Below are 10,342 nucleotides of genomic sequence, written 5' to 3'. Positions count from 1 at the left end.
TGGCCAGCCTTGCCAGAAGACTGAAGTCTGAATTGCTTGGACAATGCAGAGCCAGGGTGAAATGTAAAAAACCCATTTAGCAGTCCTGCAAACTATGTTAAGTCTTAAAGTCTCAATCTAACAGAGGATATGACAGTAATTGTAAATTACTATGTCCTGTTTCAAGTCTGACAATGTGTATTTATGGGTCTAATGCATGTTAAATATTTCTTTCTGTGTAGAAGAAATAGTTGTCCTATATGTAATGTAATGTACCTAAAGGTACATTGAGGACCTTTCTACTCCTCCCTTTGGGGACATCCTAGACAGGATCCCAAACCTAGGCTTTAATTTTGCCCAGGTTAAATTTTTCCTATCTAACCTGTTTGCCTCAGTTTCCACAATTGTAAAATGGGGATAATAATAGCACCTACCTCACAGGTTGTTGTGAGGATTAAATAATATTTGTAAAGCACGTAGCGCAGTGCCCACCACATAGTAGGTGCTATATACATGATTATGCCCTCTCTCCTCCTCTTCCCTATTAATTTTTTGAAGGGTTTCAGAATGAAGGTATAAAAAGCCTATGAGACAAGCGAGCCTAGCCCCTGTTTTTAGAGTGTCCCTCCCTTTCTTTGTACCCAATCATTGCTCTTGTGGGTCCAAAGTAGAAAGACCTGTTTGTGGAGAGGAAAAGAGCAGTGCCCCAGCATTGTGGATCCACCTAAAGCTTCCATCGCTATAATTAGAGGAGATTCTAATTAGAGCCAGATTGGTCATAGTTTCAGAGTGGCAGCTTCATCCCATTGGCTCCTCTCTCAAGTACACCCACCAAATGCCTGAACCTATGGATGTGCTCCTTTTGAGCTAGATCACCATGGTGACAACTGTGTCAAAGGCTAATTTTCAATAGATCAAAAATGAAGTAGCTGCTCTGCTCTGTTCAAAACACTCACCTTAAAGCAGGCTCTTTATAAATGAGTTAGCAACAATGTCTACACGGATGTGTGGTACATAGTCTAAGCAGTCCTGCCTCATGACCACTCTTTGTGTCCCAAAGGCTTAAAGGATTCTCCTCATTGGGCTCCAGCTTGAAAACCATATTGTTGGGTTCTACTTCCATCATCTAATAACCCACTCTCTTTCCAACCTTACCTCCTACTCCTTTCTGCCACAGACTCCAACCGCAGTGGACTACTTTCTATCCTTTGACCAATTTCGGGGCCTTTCTACCTCCTGCCCTGTTCCCTATGCCTAGAATCAGGGGTATGCTGGAGCCAGTTCAAACCACTCTTGAGGGCTGATTGTTAAATTTTCAGCATGAACATTTTTTTTGGTGTTCAGTCATTTTTCAGTCACGTCCAATTCATTGTGACCCCATTTGGGGTTTTCTGGACAAAGATGGAGTAGTTTGCCATTTCCTTCTCCAGCTCATTTTACAGATGAGGATCTGAGGCAAACAGGGTTAAGTGACTTGCCCAGGGTCACATAGCTAGTAAGTGTCTGAGGCCAGATTTGAACTCAGAAAGCTGAGTCTTCCTGACTCCAGACCTGGCACTCTATCTCCTGTTCAGCCTAACTGCCCCATGAACACTTGCACTTCAGATATTCATAGATGCTACAAATTGGGGATTGATTTATTGTCCTCTCGATTCTAGACCTAAATGATGGAGACTCAATACCTGGCATGTAGCAGGTGCTTAATAAATGTCAATTGACTGCCCTGGTGTGGTTTGTGTATATGTGCATGGAAAGAGAGGTCTGCAAAATGTTTCATCTCTGAGTGCCAGACGAACCTTGATGGCTTCCATAGGAAATTGAGTCAGCAGGAAGCTCAAAGTGAAGGAGCTGTGGGAGAATTCAGGAGACAAGAACAGATTTGTGTCCATGAGAGCAATTTGGCCTTTTTTTTTTTTTTGTCTTATGTTGATTTTGCCCTTGTCAGAAGGACTGAGGCACCTGCTGTTGCTTTGAATTCCATGTGCTTAGGAGCAGAGAAGATGGAATGTTGCCAGTGGGCCAACCAGCTGTGGGCAGCCACATGGCCCTTATTGCTGCTGGGGAGGGCTGGAGACCTCTCTTTTTACTCACATACACACATACCACACCGGGTCAGTCAGTAAACATCTATAAAGCACCTCCTATATGCCAAGCATTGCGCTTCCATCATTTAAGTCTAGATAACCCCCAAAACAATAAATCAGTTGTTGATGTCTGAGGTGTGGCCTTTGTTGCTGCAGCAGGCTGGGCTAGGGGTTATGAAGGATGAGATAGGGTAGATCTGGGAGAGCTGTGGTAGCAGAGACTGAGACCGGGAGATGCAGACAAAGACAAGGTAAGCCAAGGATCCAAGACTGTTAGCTGGTGTGAAATCTCAACAGCTGGAGAAAACTGACCAGGCGACTGATCCCAGACTCTAGGACTTTCCTGCTATATCTCCTTTATTTATATAAAAAAAAGTCCAACAAACAAATCTTGCTTAATCTTGCCATTATATACAGGTGAGGAAGAAAGCTTGGGGTGGAGGGGACTGATCACATGAAAGAGAACGATTGACTGTTTCCTAGCTATTCCATCTAAACTACGTGGCCACTAAAAAGTCACTTGTTGGAATATTATGAATGAACTTGACTGAGAGAGAAGGAAATTTCCCAGTCGTAGGGTGGGGGGGTAGGGATAAGAGTCATTTGAGATTTCTATAACTTTCATCTTTCAGGGCAATATTCCATTTCTTTCCCTTTATACTGAATTTTAAATCTGACTAGTGACAGTAATTAAATCCATCCAACCACATGGGTGGGAGAAGGGAATAAATGACTTGTGGAAGCCAGCACTGCAGATCCCCTTCTGGCCCCAGTGCCTGGAGAAGAGAGCCACCTTATGGACGAATCCTAGATTACACAACCTTGCTGGGAAATAACAGCCAGCTTTTCTGTATGCTTTGCAAAGGAGGGCTGGGAAACCAATATCCTTGGGAGATTCAGATATGGGAGAACTCTTGCTGTGACAGCATCTCTGGTATCACTTAGACAGCCACCAACTACGCGTTACCTGTGCCACTGTCATAGTGTGAGTGTGTGTGTGTGTGTGTGTGCGTGTGTGTGTGTGTGTGTGTAGGGCACTATTCCTCACGCACAATACATAGGCACACATACAGATACTAATATATACTCACAATCTATTTATTTGTTTATTTCTTTAGTCTATGATTCTATAACTAGGTGTTCTTACCCTGGGGCTGTTGATTTAGGTTTGTTTTTAAAAAATTTTCTTTGCAATTTTATGTATTTTATTTTATGCAGTTAAAAGTATTTTTTTTTCTGAGAGGGGGCCAGTAGGTTTCACCAGTTTGCCAGGGGGGAACCATGACTCACAAAAAGGTTAAGGATCCCTGCTGTGAGCCCAAGCAGTTGTCAATAGCTGTGACTCTTGTGCAAAGCGCAGCCTGGGGGACAAGCTGCCCTTGGCTGAGCTAGAGGATTAAATGAAAACCCTGATGGAGAGATAGAGGTTTGCTCATTTCTCAGAAGGTGGCCGTGACAAAGCATTGCATGCCTCTATCATCTGAACCCTGGTGCACAGAGAGCTGAGCACAAGTTGTTCTAGGCAGAAGGAGTCGCCTGGCCCACTCCTAGGTAAAGTTCCTTTTCAGGTCACTGAAAACCAACTGAACCCCAGCTTCCAGCTGCGCTGCTCTAAATGTGGCTATGGAAGTCGACAACAGAGGCTGGAGGAAACCCCCCAAAACCCCTGAACTGGGGCCCAAAGGGCCCAGAGTTTTAGTCAGCTCAGCTGTCTGTTGGTCTGGGAACTAATGACCTTGGGAGATTCTCTGCCCTGTACTACCTACCTCTCTGTAACCCTGGCTCCCATCCTAGATTTTCATTTGCCCTTCCTATCTGAGAACTTGAAAATAATATCATGCAAGGTTGAAGATATTAGGAATGTATAGCTTTGTGTTGTGTAGTGGAAAGGGTGCTGAAGATGTAAGTCAGAGGACTTGAGTTCAAATTTCAGTTCTTCTGCTTATTACCCAGGACACATTAGATAGGTCATTTAATCCCGTAGAGCCTCAGTTACTTTATCTGTAAAATGATCCTTTCTAATATTGAATCTTTGATTCTATGAATGATTGAAGAGCTTGGAGAAAACTTAGAGGGCTCTCTTTAAGATTTGTCTTATGAAAAGCAGCATGACATTTTACATATAATACATCTATCTAACCAGATGGGTAGTAGGGACCTGGAACCAGGAAAATCTAAGTTCAAATTCTACCTCTGATACACATTGCCTGTGGAACCCTAAATAAGTCACTCTCAGGGCTCTAAACAACTCTCAGAGAATATAGACGTCAAGAAGGTAACAACCAGCCAAAGGAATGTCCTCATCATGGAAAGGGCAGAGTTTGGAGTCAGGTAGATGTGAGTTCAAATCCTGCCTCAGACACTATACTAAGCCATTTAATCTCTCTGGACCTCAGTTTCCCCTAGAAAGGAAATTGACTTGTTGAACTTTGCCCCTTTTAGCTCTAAATCTATCATCCAGTACCAGCGGAGTCACAGGCCTAGCCCCCATACCTAAAATGGGGCCATTAATAGCACCCATCTCCCAGGTTTATATAATAAATAAGAATAAGGGAGAAAACAAGTATTTATTAACCATCTACCATGTGTCATGTAGGCAGCTAAGTGATGCAGCCAATAGAGTGTCAGGTTTCAACTCAGAAAATCTCATCTTCATGAGTTCTAATCCAGCCTCAGACACTTACTAGCTGTGTGACCCTGGGCAAGTCACTTAACCCTGTTTACCTCAGTTTCCTCACCTGTAAAATGAGTTGGAGAAGAAAATGGCTAACCACTCTAGTATCTTTGCCAAGATAATTCCAAAGGGAGTCACAAAGAGTTGGATGCAACTGAAAATGACTGAATAACAAAGAACAATGTGCCATACACTGTGCTAAGCACTTCTACAAGCATCTCATTGAATCCTCACAACCACCCTGTGAGGGAAGTGTGATTATTATCCCCATTTTACAAATGAAGAAACTGAGGCAGATCTATCCTGACTCCAGCCCAATGCTCCATGCACTTTGCCAACCAGCTGCCTCTAAAATGAGATGTTTGTAAAGCATTTCACAAATTTAAAGATGCTAACTTCTGCTGCTGCTACTACTAGTACTACTATACTACTACTGATGCTACTACTACTATAGACTGGTATTATCGTACTTGGTCCCAGAGAACAGAATAGAAAAATCCAAAGGAAGCCAAAGAGGGGCATTACATTTAGCTTGATGTAAGGATAAGCTTCCTAATAATTTGAGAATTCCACAAGTAGACCACAAGTTGCTCAAGGAGGTAATGTGTTTACCATCCTTGGAAAGCTTCAAACAGAGGTTAGATCATTACTTGTTAAAGATGTTGTAAGAGGAATCTTGTTTCTGGTACAAGTTGACTCAGATGGCCACTGAGACTGGATGACTACCGAGCTATTCTATATGACCACCAAGTTTATTCTAGACACCACCGAGCTCATTCTAGATGACCATGGAGACAACTCTAGATGACCTTGGAGTGTATTCTAGATACTACTGAGCTTATTCTGGATGACAATGGAGCCTGTTCTAGATTACCATGGAGTCTCTTCTAGAAACCACTGAACTCATTCTGGATGACCATGGAGCCTATTCTAGACACCACTTAGCTCATTCTAGATGGCCATGGAGGCTAGTCTAGATGACCATCAAGCCCATTCCAGACACCACTAAGCTCATTTTAGATGACCACCTAGTTTATTCTAGGTGACCACAGAGTCTATTCTAGATAGTCATGGAGACTGTTCTGGGTGATCACTAAGCTTATTCTAGATGACCACTGAGCTCATTCCAGTTGACCATGAGGCTTATTTTCACACTCAGATTCTCTGGTTATTTGAGACATTGGCTACAGGACACTGATCTAGCCCATCTATGTTATGGGCTCTTTGAGAGTTTAAGTTGCTCTGTGGCAGCATCACACCATTCATGAAGAGACCAGTAAGGCACATAAGGACCTGGAAAATGGTTTAGAGCATTGTAACCACTAATACAATTGGTCTTTGTCTCTTCATCTTCCTTTGTGAGCTATATTTTCCCTCTGAGTGTACCCAAATACCTAAGACTCATCCCTTACTCTATGACTGATCAAAGTTTCCCACTGTGGTTCCCTTTCTTGATTCCTCTCCTTGTATCTCAAGCTTCAAAACTACTCTTCCTCCTCCTCCTCAGGGAAACTGGGTCACATATGGGATAGGGGAAAGCGAGAGAAGTGTAGTCAATGAGATGGTTGGTCACCATGGCAACAAGCAGCTCCTAGGCCAGACTCCATGGGGTCCAGTAGTGAGTCTGTCACTGATAAAAATGGCAGGAAATGAGGATCTGTTTCCTGGGGAAGTGATCTTACAATCTGCAACCATTTTCTTCAAAATATCTTTACTGGGCTAGCATTGCCTAAAGTCAGAGCGACAACTAGGGTGGAACAACTCGTAAGTTCAAATCTTGCCTTACTAGTTGTGTAACCCAGGGTAAGTCACTTAACCTCTTTCTGCCTCAATTTCTTCATCTGGAAAATGGGGATGATAATCATATCCACCTCATAGATGGTTGTGAGGATCAAATGAGATAACATATATAAAAATATATAAAGTGCTATATAAATTCTAGCTACTGTTATTGCTATTTAGAAGGTGATGGTGGCACCAATGACCCTTTCATTCCATCTTAGAAACAACTTGGCTTAGCATCCAGTTAATAAGAATAATTTGTTAAATTAGGAAGTTACCAGATGGGCCAGTGCCCAGAGGGTCACTTCTCCTGCATGCCAACCCCCTCACCATGGCAGCTAACCCGGGAGCATTTGAAGGAAATATTTCCTACTGCCTGCTCTAAGTACAAAAATTGCTAGTTATGTCTCTAGCCAGGGGTTGAGATGACCTCTCTCTAACACCCTTATAGATCCAGGAGAGATTTTGAAAAGCCCACGTGATAGAAAAGGATAGGATATTTGCTATTGTTTGAGGAAGGCAAAGAATATGAGTTGAATTAAGATCTGACATTCCTGTAATTGAAGTAATCAGGTGTAGGCCATCCTGGGCCCACTAATGACAAAGTACTTCCATTAAAAGAAAAAGAAAAAGAAAATGAAAAAAGAAAAAAATCTGTTCTTTAGGAAAGGGAATTACATATGATAAGCCATCTTTTCCCTAACACTTACTTCTTTCCTTCATTCATGTGCTCTCCCTGATTCTGGACTTTTTTTTCCCATCCTGCCTCCCAACTCCTCCACTGGACTTGGCATTTCCAAAAAACTTAGGTTTAGCCCTACCATCTTACTACCTCATGACTTGAACAATGCCCCATTTTCTCAGAGAGGGCTCTTCCCTAGGACCCTGGTGATGGACTTTAATCATTGGCATCTATAACTCTCATTTCCTTAATTCAAGGATTGGAAACTGGACTATATGAGTAAAAACATAATGTCTCAGAAAATGGATGTTCTCTGTACTGGTTAGAGTTGGAAGGGGTCATAGAGTAGTCATGAAGCTTTCATCTTTTGGTTAAAAAGTGAGCCGCATGACCAGAAAATCTTATTGTGTGAGTCAAATAAATGCAATTAGAAAAACGGGTTACACTGGAGTCAGGAAGACGTGAGTTCAATTTTTGTCTCTGACACATGCTAACTGTGTGTCCATGGGTTCATTACAATCTCTCAGTGATTCCAAGCAATTCTCTAAGGTGAAAAATTACAAAGGAGCTTCTGATTTGCATCAATAGAGGGAATTTCCATATTGGAAGTTCTCTACAACAATTAAATTATAGGTCTACCCCTTCATTAATTAGATTTGGTCTCAATTAGACTTACTCATTGATCTAAGCATGTTTTCATGCATCCTGGTGGCAGTCATGTATAATGGACAGGCATTGGACAGTTTATTGGCTTACTAGATTATATGTGCTACATAATTAGTTATGAATTATTTTGTTATTGTTAAAAATTTAAGATCAAACACAACCCAGAGGCAGTTAAGTGGAGGTAGAGTTCAAATTCTGCCTCAGGCTATTACTAGGAGAGTGACTCTGGGCAAGTCATTTTTACCATTTTCAGCCTTGGTTTCCTTATCTGTAAAACGGGGATAATAGCAACACCTACTTTACAGGGTTATTGTGAGGCTCAATCAATCAATTAATCAACAAACATTTATTAAGCTCCTACTGTATGCTAGGCACCCTGCTAAATCCTGGTGATACAAAAGGAGGCAGAAGACAAACCCTTCCCCCAGAGAGCTTAATGGAGGAGATGACATATAAACAAACAGATACAAAACAGGCTATATACAGTACAGGAGGTATAGGAAATAATTAAAAGAACAAAGCCTCTGGAATTAAGAGGGATAAGGAAAGGTTTTCTGTAGAAAGTAGAGTTTTAGTTGGGATCAAACGAGGTAATATGCATAGTGTTTTATGTAGCCTTGAAGTGCTATGTAAACATGTAATTGGGGAAAAATAAAATAGACATAAAGAAAAAGAAAAGTGCTATGGAAATATTAGTTATTACTATTACTATTACTCAGACAACTGGGCCTCAGTTTTCTCATCTGTAAAACAAAGGGGTTAGAGTGGGTGACTTCTATAGTCCCAATTCTAAACCCATGATCCAGTGATATGCTTGTATATAACCATTTCACTGTAAGTGAGGAAAGCAGGCTAGAAGAAGGTCCAAGGTCATACAGCAAATTAGAAGCAAAGCCTGGCCTAGAACTTGGAGTGTTCTGGGAGAGGCGATGATTAAATTTTCACAGTGAGCATTTGTACCTTAGAACTCCCCCTAGTTAGGAATTGGGGTTTGATTTATGCTCTGTTGATTGTCTAGACTTAAGAAAGTGTTAATCATGGAGATTAAACTTTAAAGTGTGTATGCACACATTTTCCCCCAGAGAGTCTAGTTGTTAAAAATTTACCAGCACACACACCTCTGTATTGCTCTATAACAACTGCTTGAGTTTAGCAGGAGTTTGGTAGAAGGCTCAAGGAATGAAGTTATCAGCAGACTGGAGGCCTGGGGACTATGGGATAAATAAGAATGATGATGATGGTAACATGAAGAAGGAGAAGGGGAAAGAGGAGGAAGAGAGCAATAGAAACTAATTTTATATATCACTTTAACATTTGAAATATATCTCTTTTGAGCTTCAAAATATCCTTGGCTAGAACCCAGATCTCATGGTTCCCTATCAAATGATCTTTTTACCATGTTCATTCCATATTACCTATATATTGGGTTTCTAAAAAATTTGTTTTTGATCTGTATTTGTGAGTACAACATTGTGTGGAACTCTCAGCGGGAGAATTTCTACCAATTCAGATCAGAACCTGCTCAGCAACTTATAAATTATTCTTTGAAAGATTACCAGGGAGACTGACAGGTTAGGAGACTTGGTCAGGGTCAAAGAGTCTGTGTATTATGGTATAGAATTTGTATCCAAGAATTTCTAGATCACCAATAAGGAGAAAGGGTAGTTGCTAGTCTACGTTGACCTGAGATGGGGTGGGAAAAGCTCTGGTTTTGGAACAAGAATACATTGATTTGAATATGTAAGCTCTCGGTTCTTCGGATCTGGATTTCCTCCTAGGTAAAATGAGGGATTAGGACCAGATGAGCACTAGAATTCCTTTCCAACTCTGTGCGATTACACTGTTGTACTAAGATGAGATCTGGCCTCTGGTCAGTGCTAAGGAGAGCACTGCTACAGGATGTATCAATGAGGGATTCTTCTTTTGCCCTGAACAGTTCAGATACCTGCCCACCAGGGGTCAGTAGCGCAGCATACCTCAAAGCCTGGAAGGCACGTTTTCAAAGATGTCAAGGCAAGGACTCAAGATGGTTTGCCTTCTTGACAGACTGGGCTTAGAAAGGACAGCATTGCTTGTCATTCGCTCACTCTCTTCTCTCTTTGACCATGTGTACCACAGAGGATTATACTGGCTGAATCCTACTGCAAGGTGCTGAATTCAAATCCCTCTGGAACATTGGCTCCAGGGCAGAAACAGCTGCCCTGACCTCTTGAATAAGCCTTCACATAGGATGCGATATCTATGAGCAAGGCACTGAGTCAAATCAGGTCAAGTCAATAAGCCCCTACTCTGTGCCAAGCACCGGGGTTACAAAGAAAGGTAAAAACAATTTCTGTCTCCTTGGAGACAGAATCTAATAGCATTACAATCTAATAGTATTCAAACAACCATGTACAAACTAGGAAATCAAAGACCAGAATGAAGAGGTTTCTGCCCCAACAAGGTTATACAGTCTATTGAACTCACTCCAGAATG

The sequence above is a fragment of the Notamacropus eugenii genome, chromosome 3 (assembly GCF_028372415.1).
Source record: "Notamacropus eugenii isolate mMacEug1 chromosome 3, mMacEug1.pri_v2, whole genome shotgun sequence".
In the NCBI taxonomy this organism is placed as follows: Eukaryota; Metazoa; Chordata; class Mammalia; order Diprotodontia; family Macropodidae; genus Notamacropus; species Notamacropus eugenii.
Note: the sequence above shows the minus strand (reverse complement) of the source record.